Here is a 14,262-nt window from a genome sequence, read left to right as displayed (position 1 = left end):
GACCATGGCCCATGACACAGCCCTCAGGAGGTCTTGAGAACATGTGTCCAAGGTGGTCTAGGGTGCAGCTTGGTTTCATACATTTTAGGGAGGCATGAGGCATTAATCAAATGCATTTAAGAAATACCTTGGCTGGGCGCAGTGACTCATGCCTAGCACTTTGGGAGGCCAAGGCAGGCTGATATTGAGGTCAGGAATTCGAGACCAGCCTGACCAACATAGTGAAACCCTGTCTTTACTAAAAATACAAAAAATTAGCTGGGCTTGGTGGCGGGCACCTGTAATCCTAGCTACTTGGGAGGCTGAGGTAGGAGAATCACTTGAACCCAGGAGGCGGAGGTTGCAGCGAGCCAAGATCACACCACTGCACTCCAGCATGGGCAGCAGAGGGAAACTCCATCTAAAAATAAATAAATAAATAAATAAATAAATAAATAATTGGTTTGGTCCTGGAAGGCGGGACAATTCAAAGTGGGGTGGCAGAGCTTTCAGGCTCTAGGTAAATTTAAACATTTTATGGTTGACAATTGGTTGAGTTTGTCTAAAGACCTGGGATTGATAGAAAAGAAATGTTCAGGTTGAGAAAAAAAGATTGTGGAGACCAAGGTTCTTTTGAAGTCTTACAGTAGTTGCCGTTAGAGACAATAGATGACAAGTGCTTCCTATTCACATCTGTAAAAGGTGCTACACTTTTAATTAATCTCTTTATGATTGGAAGGGCCTGGAAGAAAAAGATGTAGTTATGTTAACAGAGATTCTTTACGGATGAAAATTTACCCCCACAAAGGACAGTTGCAGGGCCATTTCAAGACATGGCAAAGAAACACGTTTTGAGGTAAAAATATTAAAATATTTTGCTTTTCTTCCTTGTCTCATCATGTTATTCCAGAGTCAGGTTGGAAAGTAAGTCATCATATATAGGGTTAAATAAAACCCATCTGATGAGAATTTATGATTTGTAGGGCATGACTTCTCAGACCCCACAGATAGGAATTTTGGCAAGATAAAAAAAATCATTGGGTTTCATCCTCACTGAGGTGATAATGATTTGGAGGTGAGAAAGTAAGTTAAATTGTAACCCCAGAAGAGTTCCAAATTACATAAATGTTTTGTTTAATTCAATTTAATTTAGGAGAGCTAAATAAATATCAAACATGAGGCCAAAGTACATAAGAAAGTGGCAGTCTTTTATTGCAAATATGCACACACTCTCGGTCGAGGTTCTCTGGTCCTCAGGTGTGGGGGGCCAGGGAAGTCGCGCCGGCGCCCTCGGGTGAGGTTCTCCGGTCCACAAGTAAGAGGGGCTGAAGAAGTCACACCGGCTCTTGCCAGCGGTGGACTTTTATGCCTGGGAGCTGGAAGGGGAGGAGTTTGGGGCGCGTGTGTAGGAGTGGCTTCTTGAATTTCGGTGTCCCCGGCTTGATGTCACTCTGCTCATGCTCGGTTGTTCTGCATCTTCCCGGGCACGGGCTACATTTTCCCGCACGTGGGAAAGTTGGTGAGGAAGAACCCGGAAGCAACATAGATTGTGCCTTCTTGTTCACCTTCCTCCATCTTGTCCTTTGTCCCTCACCCAAACAGTCCAACCTCTTATTGATTATAAGAATTGGGGCACCGTTGTCTGTCTGGCTGCTTCCTGCTGTTAGGGGTGTAGTTAGGGTCTGAGGTTGGCAGTTGGGTGTAGGGATGCAGGAGCATTTGATTGAAGGTGACTCAGGTGATCTCTTGGACCCTGGCTCAGAGAAATTTTATTAGAATGGGAGCAAGACATGACATAAGGCAGAGGATTAGTATGGGAATTAGGAATGGAAGCATCTACTGTACTACAGGCAGCAGCCATACTGGTGGTCCGGGGGTTAAGGGGGCGTTAAATTGTTGAAGCTCCTTTTTGATTTTCTTTAATGTTTGGACGTTGGTGTCAACCAGGCCTGATTTGTTTATATAATAGCAACACTATTCTCCTAGGAAGAGGCATGTTTCTCCTTTTTTGGCAGTAAGAAGATCTAATGCTTGCCTATTTTGTGCTGCTACCTGGGCCACTGAGGTAATCTGACGCTGTAAAGAGGCCAGGCTTTCAGCTGAAGCCTCTATGGCTTCCTGGACCTGAGTGGAGAGAGCCCGTGTGGACTGAATTGAGTGGGCGAGTGCCCCTGTCCCAAGTCCTGAGGCTATTAGGGACAATGCTAGGGAAACCCCGATGACTAAGGGAAGAAAAACGGCCCACTTTTGGATTTTATTGCTGGGAGTGGTAAGCTGGGAAGCTAGTTCGGACAATTCTCCTTCGCTATATAGGGTTAAGCTAGGCACTAAAGACACCGGGACGCAAAGGGATTGGGTGATGGAGGTGGGGTTAAGAGTTTTAGATAGGCCGGGCACGGTGGCTTAAGCCTGTAATCCCAGCACTTTGGGAGGCCGAGACGGGTGGATCACGAGGTCAGGAGATCCAGACCATCCTGGCGAACACGGTGAAACCCTGTCTCTACTAAAAAAATACAAAAAACTAGCCGGGCGAGGTGGCGGGCGTCTGTAGTCCCAGCTACTCGGGAGGCTGAGGCAGGAGAATGGCGTAAACCCGGGAGGCGGAGCTTGCAGTGAGCTGAGATCTGGCCACTGCACTCCAGCCTGGGTGACAGAGCGAGACTCCGTCTCAAAACAAAAATTTAAAAAAAATAAAATAAAAAAAAGAGTTTTAGATAAAGTTTGGTTACACCAGAAGTAGCTGCCAATGGGGGCCATCAGGATTCCCTTGGGAGCTTGGGTGTGATTACACCATGAAGAGTTGGGAGTAGAGTAGCAAAAAGGGTTTGACTCTGTGGATTACGGTATAGTAGGACTTGAGGCGAGGATGTTGCTTGAGAGGAGCTGGTAGAGTCGGTGGTGATATTGAAAGCGGCTGGTAGAGGGACTGCCACTAAGGGAGCTTTACCGAGTGCAACCCAAAGGAAGCATTGGGAGAGGTTTCTTACTCCGGCAGCCCGGGTTAAGTCCCTGGCGAATAAGTGTTAGCCATGAGAATGTGCCAGTAGTTCTTATAATTATATTCTGTTTGGTCATATAAGAAACATATGGCGGGAGGCCTCCAGTGATGGAACTTAGGGAAAAGTTTAGGGAGAAGGCACATTGACAGCCCTGGGGGGGACATTCTGCAGTGCCCTGCATGAGTGAGTGTACCTGGTTGTCTGTAGTCCAGGTTTTAGTTATAGAAAATTTCGATACAAAGTTAGGATTAGTAGGAGTAACTAGGGGGATTAGAGTGAACCATAATAATGGTGGCACAAAAGTGTAGAGAGTAAGTTCAACACTGCTGAAATCACAAAGGGCACCCTGACAAGCTAGGTCTTCTATGAGAGTAAAAAGTCGGGAGACCCACTGGTTGGGGGATGGGTCAGGGAGGAGGGTATCTATGGGGTTTGTGAGGGAAAAGTCAGTTAAGTTGAGATGGAGAATAGTGAGAAAGCGGGAGAATTTCAGAAGAGCGTAGCTCATTTAGTTTGTATTTAGTCTGGTTATTCTCAGATGGGTGGGTGACAGTTCAGTGGACTGCCACTGAGCCTGAGGGGGCGGAGCTCTTTTCAGTTGAGTAAAATGGACCCAGGAACTGTGACCTAAAAGCTTGCCTGCTGTAGAAGTGGTAAGAATTACTGTATATGGGCTCTTCCACTTAGGAATAAGGCCCTTTGCATGTAGATCCTTGAGTAGAACCTGGTCACCTGGAGAAAGAGCCAAAGGGGTGTCTGGATTTCCTTGTGTAGGTTGGGGAAGTGACCTCTCAGCATGTTCTCTAAGTAATTGTCTTAAAAGAGAAAGGTATGGAAGGTAGGGTGCTAACGGCATGGGGAGGGTAGGGAGTTCTTGTAGTGTGAGGGGGTGCCCGTATACTAGTTCAAATGGGCTAAGGCCTGTAGGGCTTCTAGGTGTCGCCCATAGTCTGGTAAGGGCAAGGGGAAGTAGGGTTACCCACGATGGACGTATATCTATGGAAAGTTTGGTTAAGATGTCTCGTCCTAAGAGCGGGGTGGGACATGACGGCATGATGAGGAAAGAGTGGGCAAAACATGCATAGTCCAGGCAACAGTTTAACATTGAGTCTAGGCAACAGTGTAACATTGAGGTCTGGCAAGGGTTAGATGGCTTACTGTCTACTTCTACTACTGAAATAGTGGAGAGTTGGCTAGGTCTACTATAGGATGGCAAAACTGAGTAGGTAGCCTCCATAATGAGGAGAAAAGAAATTGGCTTACCTGCTACCTGTAGCGCTACCCTGGGCTCAGCAAGGGTGACTGGAGTCTCTGAGTGTGGGCACAGTCAGTCGTCATCCAGGTGTAGGAGCTGGAAGGAGCCTCCCGACTCTTGAGGAGAGGCACCACGTTGAGGCACAACGCCTGCCCTGCTGGCGGGGCAATCAGACTTCCAGTGTCCTTCCTGTTGGCAGGTTGGGCACGGCGTGGTAGGCGGACGAGGATTTGGACACCTTTTTGCCGAATGTTGTGCCACACTTACAGCATGGGCCAGACGGAGTGGCCGGTTTGGCCTGGGGACACTGGTTTGCCTAGTGTCCTGGGTCTCCGCATTTATAGCAGGAGCCTTTAGGAGACTTGTCCTTTGTCTTCCCTGCTGGCAGAGTGGGCAACGCTGGTTGGAGGGCAGCCACTAAAGCTTGCGCCTGAAGTGCAGCCCTTCTTTTCTCCTTGTCTAGCTCTGCGGCCTCAGCTGCTTCTTCTCTGGAGTTAAAAACTTTAAAGGCCAATTTTACTAAGTCCTGTATGGGGGTTTGAGGCCTATCTTCAACCTTTTTAGCTTTTTTCAAATATCTGAGGCTGACTGGGAGATAAAATAGGAGGCTAGGACAGCTGCCCCGGCTGGGGAGGTGGGGTCTAGCCGGGTAAATTGGTCTAGTGCCTCTGTAAGGCGATTTAGGAAGGAAGCTGGGTTCTCATCTGGGTGCTGGATAATTTCCTTTAGTTTATCAAAATTGACCACTTTGTTAGAGGCTGCCTGCATACCAGCCAAGAGATATTGAACCATAATATCTCTCCTACGGCAGCCGGGCTGTTGTGGTTGGTAGTCCCAATCTGGTTCTATGGACGGGACAGCCATCTCTCCTAACAGGACGGTGGCGTCAGTTAAATGCCATTGATCTGCATGTTGCCTGGCGGCTGCAAGAATACGCTGTCTTTCCTCTTGGTTAAGGGAGGAGGACAAAATGACCTGTAAGTCATGCCAGGTTAGATCATATGCCTGACATAGGTATCGAAACTCCTTGGAATATAGGGTGGGGTTAGCAGAGAAATCGCCGAGCCATTTTTCTATCTTGGAAAGATCTGCCAAGGAAAAAGGGACATGGACTCTAACTAGTCCTTCGGCTCCGGTGACCTCTCAGAGGGGGTCAACAAACTAACAGGGGAGGTTGAAACAGACTGACCAGTCGGGTAGGTTGAGACCGGCTGACCGGTAGAGGGGGTTGAGGCAGGTTGACCGGTAGAGGGGGTTGGGGCAGGCTGACCGGTAGAGGGGTTGGGGCTGCTACCATGGTCTTGGAGCAAGTGTGGGCGGAAATGAGAGAGGTAAGAGGAGTGGCTGAGGGAGGGGTGGTAGGAGGAGCATAGGGAGGGGGGTTGGTAGGTCGGGAGGGAGGTGCCCCACCATTGGCCTTGTCTGAGATGGAAGTAGAATCTTCCTCTGCTTGTGGTGTGGGGGCCAAGGGCTGGGTTTTAGCTAACAAGACCTGGGCCATTGAACACTGGGCGCACAGGTCTGGGCGAGAGCGCAAGTCCCAAAAGCCTTGGACATAGATAATCTCTGACCACTTTCCAAGCCTTTGGCAGAAATTAGAGAGATCTAATAGAATGTTATAGTCAAGTGTGCCGTCTGGTGGCCATTGAGATTGGTTGTCTAATTTATACTGCCGCCATGCCACAGTGGAGAGGAAAATTAGCTGCTTTCGTTTTAAATCTTGAGTTAAATGTAAGGCTTCCAAGTTTTGGAGGAGACACCCTAAGGGGGTGTTCCTAGGGATTTTCGATTGTGAGGTTCTCATTGTTTAACCACCAGACATGGAAACCGACCTCACGCAGTGGCAAAGCGTCCTTTGCCACTGCTGGAGACCGGGGGCTCCTGGAGCCACTAACGGAGAATTGAGGAACTTCAAGACGGACGTCTCCGGGTTGAAGACCTTACTGCGCCACAGGGTGGCTACGTCCTTGGGCATACATACAATTCTAGGCCAAGGACACAGAAACGGATGGAGATGGTTAACAAAGGGGAGTACTCACCAAAGAAGAAATTCTCAGAGCGGCACCAGTAAAAAGGTGGAACACTTGTTCGGTGTTGGTGGCTGGTTGGGTTGGGAGCCGGTTCGCTGGGGAGGAGGTTCCTCAGACCCCTAGGGGATGTTGAGGAAGGGTCTCCTCCCGGGTTTCGGCACCAACTGTTTTGTTTAATTTAATTTAATTTAGGAGAGCTAAATAATTAAACATGAGGCCAAAGTACATAAGAAAGTGGCAGTCTTTTATTGCAAATATGCACACACTCTCGGGTGAGGTTCTCTGGTCCTCAGGTGTGGGGGGCCAGGGAAGTCACGCCGGTGCTCTCGGGTGAGGTTCTCCGGTCCACAAGTAAGAGGGGCCGAAGAAGTCACACTGGCTCCTGCCGGCGGTGGACTTTTATGCCTGGGAGCTGGAAGGGGAGGAGTTTGGGGCGCGTGTGTAGGAGTGGCTTCTTGAATTTCAATGTCCCCGGCTTGCCGTCACTCTGTGCATGCTCGGTTGATCTGCATCTTCCCGGGTGCGGGCTACATTTTCCCGTGCGCGGGAAAGTTGGTGAGGAAGAACCCGGAAGCAACATGGATTGTGCCTTCTTGTTCACCTTCCTCCATCTTGTCCTTTGTCCCTCACCCAAACAATAAATACTCAATACATACTTACTGAACGAATGAAAGCCCACAGCCTATAATTTGGTATAAAGCTTGAGAAAAGAAAAATAGCTCAGAGCAGTCTCATGATGTGAGACATGCCCAATTTATCAGGCCCAGAAAAGCATGAGTATGGAACTTCAGTCATATCCTCCCCACCCATGCCCAGAGACAATTGTTTCAAGGTGTTTTGTCCCTGACTACCTGCCTCACCCATTATCTGTTCCTGAAATTTGTGATATAAAAACAATGTACAGCCAATCAATTGCTTATGTTATCTTATTTTAAATTATTGATAAACAACTTAGGAACTATTCTGTTTCCTTAAAAACTCACTTGTAATTGCTGTGAATCGAAGTGTATATTCAGGACAATTTGAATCTATGCTCCTGTGTGGCTATCCTCAAGCTTTCTGGAGCTCATTACTTAAGGCTGACAAGCTAAATATTAAAATGTGCACTTAAAAAAAATATAAAAGCCCAGGCACAGTGGTTCACACCTATAATCCCAGTACTTTGGAGGCCAAGGCAGGAGGATCACTTGAGTGCAGGAGTTTGAGGTCAACTGGGACAACATAGTGAGACCTCATGTCTAAAAAGATATTAAAAAAAAAAAGAATAAGTTAAAGTCAGAGCTGCTCGAGGTATATAGGTTATTTACCTCTTGTTAGTCTGCACTTGGCAGCTGCAGGCTCACTGATTCAAAACAAGTGCAAGCAGGGCGGTGACTGCTATCTGCTAATGGAGTCAAAATGAATATTTATATATTGAAATACATATTACAAATACTTTTCCTCTGTTTCTTCTTTAGTTATATATGAATATTGATTTTTAAAATAACTGTTTAGCTAAGTTCAGGATATTAAAGGGGTTGTAGCCAAATAATTGTTTTAGGGAGACCTCAGGTCCAATGGGGTTGAGAGACACAGCCCAAAGGTTTGCTAGATGCATGAACCAAGATGCTTCAGGTGATGTGTGGTGGCTCACATTTGTAATCCCAGCACTTTGGAAGGCCAAGGTGGGAGTATCCCTTGAGCCCAGGAGTTGGACACCAGCCTGGGCAACATAGCAAGACCTCTCTCAAAGAAAAAAAAAATGCTTCACACCCAGCCTCATAACTGAGAGACTCTCCATTCTTGAGCTGTTTAGGACTGGCAGAAACGAAGCCACTATGCACAGTATGCAGTTTCTTCTTTCAGATCTATGGAGGAGTCATTCCCAGTCTAAATCCCTAAATCAAGCAACCCCAGGATGGGTCTCTCCAACTTCATTTCCCAGACTCTCCTCTGGGCCTGCTTCCTTATTTGTGTAATGTGGAAACTCAACAACCAAGAGGGTGAGCTGTTGACATTGTACCGACATATGACACATAGTATCTGTGAAATAAGCAGCCACATATATTAATGCAAACTGAAGGGCTCCTCTGGTGGGTCTGTCAGAGGTGTTTCAACCAAAGCAACTCCATCTTGAATAGGGGCTGGGTAAAATGAGGCTGAGACCTACTGGGCTGCATTCCTAGGAGGTGCGGCATTCCAAGTGACAGGATGAGCAAGGAGGTGAGCACAAGATAACAGGTCACAAAGACCTTGCTCATAAAATAACATGTGGTAAAGAAGCCAGCCCAAACCCACCAAAACCAAGATGGCAACCAAAGTGACCTCTCATTGTCCTCATCACTCATTATATGCTAATTATGATGTATTAGCATGCTAAAAGACACTCCACCAGTGCTGTGATTACAGAAGCCACAGCAACATCAGGAAGTTACCCTAAATGGTCTAAAAAGGAGAGGAATCCTCAGTTACGGGAATTGGCCACTGCTTCCTTTGAAAGCTCATTAATCATCCACCCCTTGTTTAGCATATAATCAAAAAGTAACAACAAGCATCCTTAGTGGAGCAGCTCAAGTCACTGCCCTGCCTGTGGAGTAGTCATTCTGTATTCCTTTACCTTCTTAATAATCTTGCTTTCACTTTACTCTATGGACTCACCCCGAATTCTTTCTTGTGTGAGATCCAAGAACCTTCTCTTGGGGTCTGGATCTGAATTGCTTTCTGGTAACATCTTCTTGTCGAACCCTAAGGAAACACCCAATCCAAAGGAAATAGACTACAGCACCAATGGCCTATCTTTGGGTAAGTGGCGGGGTACCCAGGTAAAGGATGTTATTGGGTTAGAGGCTCAACTTAGGGGAGTTAAAGTCTCTCCTAAGACAGAGTGGGTTAAAGGCCCCTCTTAATAAAAGGCAAAGACACTTGGCTGAACTTGGGTTCGAGGCCCAGCTGAGGAGTGTTAGAGTCCCTTCTAAGATTTAGGGGGTTAAAAGCCCCTCTCAGAGTAAAGTGCCTCTTGGTTAAGAATGGATTTAGCACCATGGGATATTAATTACTATTCTCTTTGGATTAATCTACCTTTCACTTTTTGCTGATGACTGTGGGTGACAGAATTGTGCATGTACAGGATCTTGGGACATGAGAGCTTTTTGCTCCCCAAACGGGGACACTTAAGAGCTGAGGCAACTCCTGGAAAAGATCCCTTCTTAACCAATGAGCGGCTGCCTGAACTTTTGATTCAGTGTCTCTGGAATAGGTGGGTCTTTCTCTGGCCTTCCTGAGCTCTTCACTTTCCCCACCCTACCACAGGAAAGTTTTGGTTAATGAGAAAAAAGACTTCTGAGGCTAGCCTTAAGCTGTAGCGAATCTGGGTTTGCTTTGTGTGTCTTTCTATATTGTTCTGCCATAAAGAGGGGTACCTTAGGATAGAATGCAGGCCTACTGTTACCGGGGGTCCTTGCTCCCAGAGCTCCCAAGATGGCGGCAAGCCTCTTGTTCTCTCACCTGGGGTTCTTGGTCTCACTGATTCCAAGGAATGGAATCTTGGGCCATGTAGCGAGTGTTATAGCTCTATTATTGGCCGTGGGTCACAGAAGAGAACCGTGGAACCCAGCAACTAGTGTTCAGCTCGATTAGGACGAACCCAGGCACTTAACCATGTAGGAACAATGGCAAGCCTTTAGCCCAATCCAGAGTGGCAATGGGTGCCTCACTGGATCAGGAGCACAGTGGACACCCTGCCAGATCTGGAGGGGTGGAAGTCAGCAGTGGGTCTGCCACGGCGGCAAACAGCAGTGATGGACGACAAGTGAAAGCTCAGCTCAAGCCGTAACAAGCATGTACCAGAAGAGTGTGCAGCTGCAAGATTTAATAGAGTAAAAACAGAGCTCCCATACAAAAGGAGGGGACCCAAAGAGGGTAGCCGTTGCTGGCTCAAATATCTGGTTTTATATCCTGATCATTGTCCCTCCCACTGTGCTCTCAGACGATAGATGATTAGCTATTTCTTTACCTCTTGTTTTTGCCTAATTAACATTTTAGTGAGCTCTCTTTACTACCTGATTGATCGGGTGTAAGCTAAATTGCAAGCCCCATGTTTAAAGGTGGATGCGCTCACCTTCCCAGCTAGGCTTAGGGATTCTTAGTAGGCCTAGGAAATCCAGCTAGTCCTGTCTCTCACTACAACACCTGTAAGCCCGCTGTTCAAAATGGCCGAGTAAACTGATCAGTTATAAACTTTGCTGAAGGTCCCTAAAAAGCTGGATGAAATTTGTCTTTCGTCTTGTTTTAGGTCCTTGGGAGCTTCACCTTGTAACCACGTGGCGATACTTTCTCTTGGTTTCTACCATCCAGCAGACAGGAGTTTTGGAGTCCATGCCATTTTTAGTCCTAAAAATTATCTTGATTAGATAAAAGCCTTTGCAAGCTCAAAGTTGGCGACTCTATCTCCTTCTGGGAAGAGCAATGGAGACTGCCCAGTGCTGTAGCTCAGTAGCAAAGACTTTGTCTTTTCACAATGGCAGCCCAGGCTCTGGGTTCAATTCCCAACTTAAGGAATGAGTCCTTTCTAGTTTGATATCTGTCAAACATTTGTTGATTTTCTTTCCCTCCACAAACTGTCTTGAATTTTTTTTCTCTGAGTACCTGGGAGTTTGTCTTTGGTAAAGTTCAGAAGCCAGAAATATTGGTAGTTTGGCATGGCTGAAGTCGGATAATAAGAGATATTAAAGGATTTTTATTTTTGAGACGCTATGGTTAAAAGAGTCAGCTTAATTAAAATAGGATATTCAAACTCTAACAGTGTGGGACTCCCTAGGAAAAACAGGAGTGCCAGAGACATCATTTTGGAAAAAAAAAAACACCCTGTTTTCCTCTTGGAACCCCAGGAATTGAAAGTTGATGATTTCCTCTCAAAATGTAAGGCTCTGTTCTGTTTTGCATTGCAGTATCTGATGTTTTTGACTTTTGGTGGTATCAGAAACTACATCGTATTATAAGAGAGCTTTGGTGTGTAATAACTAGGTAGGAAATATACTTTAAGGAATGGCCAATGGAAATTATGGGTGAATACTTAGCTCTTTGCATATTTAGATTAGAGAAGCATGTTCTTGGCCACTTCAAAGGTATGGAAATACCCTCTTATCTCCCACTGAGAGATAAGACTTCCACGGAAGATGAGCTGATTTCCCCTTTTTGGCGGGGGGGAGTTGATCCAGGATCTGGTATAAAATGGGACCCTTATTTTGGGGGATCTGTCTTGCCTTCCAGCTTGCCTGCTTGTTAGGCTGTAGAAACTGCATGCTTTCCTGACCTTGTTACCCCAAGGGCTCCACCCTAAAGTCAGTAATGCAGTTAAGAAACTTGCAAATGATGGCCCGTTGCGGTGGCTCACGCCTGTAATCCCAGCACTTTGGGAGGCCAAGGCAGGCGGATCACGAGGTCTGGAGATCGAGACCATCCTGGCTAACACGGTGAAACCCCGTCTCCACTAAAAATACAAAAAATTAGCCGGGCGTGGTGGCAGGAGCCTGTAGTCCCAGCTACTCAGCAGGCTGAGGCAAGAGAATGGGGTGAACCCGGGAGGCGGAGCTTGCAGTGAGCCGAGATCACGCCATCTCACTCTAGCCAGGGTGACAGAGCAATACTCTGTCTCAGAAAAAAAAAAAGAAAATGACAAATTAAAAAAATAGAGACAAAGTCTCATTATGTTGCCCAGGCTGGTCTTGAACTCCTAGGCTCAAGCAATCCTCTTGCCTTGGCCCCCCAAAGTGCTAGGATTGCAGGCATTGAGCCACCCTACCCAGCTGAGACTTAACATTAAAATGCAGACTTACACTGTACACATCAAAAGGTGAAATACAGGACACAAAAGCACTTTGTGTGCAGCCTCTGTAAATCGGCCAGAACCAGCCCGTGGTTAACAGGAACTGACCAGGAAGGATAACTTTGTGAGCTGGTCAGCTGTCATGTCAAATCATGAAAAGAGAATGAAGTCTGGCCATGGCATCAGGCAGTTGAAGCTGAAGTCAGCAGAGGAGTCTTCCATACTCTGTTTTCCAGGACAGGATTCCGCTTAACTCTTAGGAAAAAGGCCTGGTAACAGTAAGGAAGAGGATATACTGAGGTGTGACCAGCCTCCTGTCTTATCATAGCCAGGAAACCTAGATTTTAAAGTTTTTCTGGGTTCTCCTTGGCCAGGAGGGGTTTGTTCAGTCAGTTGAGGGGTCTTTGGATTTTCTTTTTATTCCACATTTCTTCCTTTTAGCCAAGATCTGCCATAGTCAGCATCAATGACCAAATTGTTTGTACCATGTCGTTGCCAGCATGGTGAGGCTACCTGCTCCAGGTCCATCCAGTCCCTTCGTGGGACCCTTGTGGCCAAGAGACTTATAGCCAATTGAACATCTTGGCCAGACAGAAATAGAGGTGGGCAGGCACTCATCAACCCCTAAGGTCTATCAAGCAACATAAGGGCCAAAAGGTGGGGCTACTAATTTAACTTGTCTGTAAGTTCTATGCATTAAGCCAGCATAATTCTGGTTTAGCAGCAGACTTACAGCAGTTGATTATACATATTATAAAGTTATCTATTTATTTATATTATTTTTTAGACAGAGTATCCCTCTGTTGCCCAGGCTGGAGTGGAGTGGCATGATCTCGGCTCACTGCAACCTCCACCTCCTGGCTAATTTTTGTATTTTTAGTAGAGACAGGGCTTTGCCATGTTGGCCAGGCTGGTCTTGAACTCCTGATCTCAAATGATCTACCCCCGTGGGCCTCCTAAAGTGCTGGGATTACAGGCTTGAGCCCCCACGCCTGTCCTATATTATGAGTAATTTAAATGTTATGAAGAAAAGTTTGACGGAGACTATAATTATAACAAAGACTTCAATAGCATCTTTTTTTTTTTTTTTTTTTTGTGAGATGGAGTCTCACTCTGTCACCCAGGCTGGAGTGCAGTGGCGTGATCTCGGTTCACTGCAATATCTGCCTAGCGGGTTCTCCTGCCTCAGCCTCCCAAGTAGCTGGGATTACAGGCGCCTGCCACCACATCCAGCTAATTTTTTGTATTTTTCAGTAGAAATGGGGTTTCACCATGTTGGCCAGGCTGGTCACAAACTCCTGACCTCAGGTGACCCACCTGCTTCGGCCTCCCAGAGTGTTGGGATTACAGGCGTGAGCCGCCCGCCCAGCCTTCAACAGCATCTTGAAAGGAATTTCTGTTTGGTAGAAAGCCAACTAAACAGATCATTGATAGGATCAGTAGTTTTATTTCTTGTAATCATTTAACTTGTTTGGAAATTCTATATGAGTTTCTGTTCTTCTTTTTGTTTTTGTTTTGCTTTGTTTTGCTTTGTTTTTGAGACAGAGTCTTGCTCTATCAGTTTGGAATGCAATTGCATGATCTAGGCTAACTGCAACTTATGCCTCCCAGGCCCAAGTGATCCTCTCGCCTCGGCCTCCCAAATAGCTGGGATTACAGGCATGTGCCACCATGCCTCGTTAATTTTTGTAGTTTTTGTAGAGATAGGGTTTCACCTTGTTGCTGAGGTGGGCCTGAGCTCAAGTGATCCTCTGGCCCCAGCCTCCCAAAGTGCTGGGATTACAGGTATGAGCCACTGTGCCCAGCCCTATATGAGTTTCTACTTCACCTGAAGTGTCAATGTAAGTGCAATAGGTGTTATGGGCCACTGCACAGACTTTTCCTTATTTGGCTAAAAGAAAATCTGAAGCAATTAAATACTTGAGCCAGGTAATTCAATTTGTTGGGCTGTAATTCTTTGTGCAGTGTCTCCAGCTACCTGTCCAATAGTGACAGATAGGTTTGAATATGCTGGTCAGGTTTTGAATTAGACTCCTTCAGTTTTGAATTATTAAGGTTATCTGAGACGCCTGACTGTGTTTAGAGCTCTCATAATACCACTTAAAAATGGTCTCCCATGGGAGGATTCCTTGATTCCAGGAATTTGAGACCAGCTTGGGGAACATGGTGAACCCCATCTCTATAAAAAATTAAAAA

General features: G+C 46.4%; 1 protein-coding gene and 1 long non-coding RNA gene across 2 annotated transcripts in view; one reads left to right on the top strand and one right to left on the bottom strand.

Annotated features, from left to right (window-relative positions):
- The window catches only part of FOLR2 (folate receptor beta), a 91,321-nt gene that overhangs the window by 68,061 nt on the left and 8,998 nt on the right, over positions 1 to 14,262 (bottom strand). The gene's annotated exons all lie outside the window — the stretch shown is intronic.
- The window catches only part of LOC117079811, a 35,711-nt gene continuing 27,674 nt past the window's right edge, over positions 6,226 to 14,262 (top strand). Inside the window, exon 1 of the long non-coding RNA XR_004435623.1 lies at positions 6,226 to 6,308. This is a non-coding gene — a long non-coding RNA (uncharacterized LOC117079811). The remainder of the gene's footprint in view (positions 6,309 to 14,262) is intronic.

The sequence above is a fragment of the Trachypithecus francoisi genome, unplaced genomic scaffold, assembly GCF_009764315.1.
Source record: "Trachypithecus francoisi isolate TF-2019V2 unplaced genomic scaffold, Tfra_2.0 Lachesis_group8, whole genome shotgun sequence".
Classification (NCBI taxonomy): domain Eukaryota; kingdom Metazoa; phylum Chordata; class Mammalia; order Primates; family Cercopithecidae; genus Trachypithecus; species Trachypithecus francoisi.
The sequence above is the reverse complement of the archived record's forward strand: the minus strand, read 5'-3'. Positions and strand labels throughout refer to the sequence as shown.